This window comes from Akebia trifoliata, unplaced genomic scaffold (assembly GCF_017979445.1).
Source record: "Akebia trifoliata isolate Shusen 1 unplaced genomic scaffold, ASM1797944v1 Contig00058, whole genome shotgun sequence".
Classification (NCBI taxonomy): domain Eukaryota; kingdom Viridiplantae; phylum Streptophyta; class Magnoliopsida; order Ranunculales; family Lardizabalaceae; genus Akebia; species Akebia trifoliata.
Window position 1 is genome coordinate 16,012 of NW_028236813.1, and position 1,475 is coordinate 17,486.

General features: G+C 38.4%; 1 pseudogene; it reads right to left on the bottom strand.

Moving 5' to 3' along the window:
• Positions 1 to 228: 228 nt before the first annotated feature.
• LOC147382066 (LIMR family protein At5g01460 pseudogene) lies at positions 229 to 1,028 on the bottom strand (annotated as a pseudogene).
• Positions 1,029 to 1,475: the final 447 nt, after the last annotated feature.

A 1,475-nucleotide genomic window follows, 5' to 3' on the forward strand; every position in this document is an offset into this window, starting at 1 on the left:
AAAACCTAGAAAAAAAAAATATTAACCCTAAGAAGAAATAAAAAAAATTGTATAATCATATCAAACCTTTCACAATCGAATAAAGGATTAATGAACACCGATGGGGTGTTATATAAAAATTGGTGTGACAATAGTGACCTCGACAATAAGAAGATCTCATCATCTCATTAGAGAAAGTTGCCACCAAATTTCTTTACTCATATGTGGGACCATATGAAGCTGTTGTTTTCAATTCTCTAGCTTTTTTTCAATTTCAGTTGACTCCTTGATATACTGCGAGCGAGTGATGACAGTTTTAGGACGCCTAATGGATGAAAATACGAGTCCCAAAGGCAGGAAAGCAATACCAACACCGCCAAATATGGAGAAAAGGAATGATCCAACAATGGTTGCAAGGGCTACAACATATTCTGGAAATGTGGTGCGCATGGTCCAAAATTTTTCTGATGAAGCACTTGCTGAGTAAGCAGAGTACTGGTGAAAGGATGAGCCAATACATGGTTGATTATTTGAGAATTCAGTCCAAGTACTTGGGAAGTTTGTCATAGGTGAAGAAAGGTGCCTAACAGTGAAGTCCACCTTTCCCACTAGACCATATAAAATTCCAAGTAAAAGCCGGCAAACAATGGCAGTCGTCCCAACCCACATCAACGCGCTCGTTATCCGTTTCCCCACACTCTTTTCCTGATCTCCTTTGTAGTAGAACATGGCAAACGAGATAATGAAGAACAAAAGAATGGCATCTGCGATGTAAACCACGAGTCATAGATCCTTCATAGGTAGAGTGAGACTACAAGCTCCATTGTAGATTGCGTGATGACAGGTCCAACGATTTGCAACATCGGCTGGAAGCATCAAGATTGAGATTGCAGCAATGGAGAGACCTAAAATGACTACAAATTGGGGAAATAGGCCTGGTTTGCGTCATCTGGGTGTTGATAGTTAACGAGGAGGTAGACATTGAAGAAGAAAACCAGAACGCAAACCACTATCGCTACGATTACTGGGGCAAGATTGAAATCCCCCATTGTTTCTCAATCGATTTTCGAATCAAATCGATCGACCGAGAGATCGATTGATGGAGGTTCTTTAATGCTGGAGAAATCGAAGGAGACAACTCGTTTGATCTAAATTTGAAGATTTGAAGCACAGAAGAGAGAGAGAGAGAGAGAGAGAGAGAGAGAGAAAGAGAGAGAACGTTTCTCTGTTTTCTTCTGCTACTTCTTCTTTCTCAAGTTGAGAAGAAGATAAAAATAATAAAACCTATCTTCTTCTAATGGCACACCACACAGCAATAAAAAAGCTTTAAGGGTTTAACATTTAGAGAAGAATTTCTACTAGGGTCACACCATCAAACTAAAACAGTAAGCTACTTCTCTTGCTAACAACATGTCAAAAACTCTCCTTTTCTTTTTTATTTTTTTATTTTTCTTTTTACTTGCTGTCACACATAAATAAATAAATAAAACTAACAA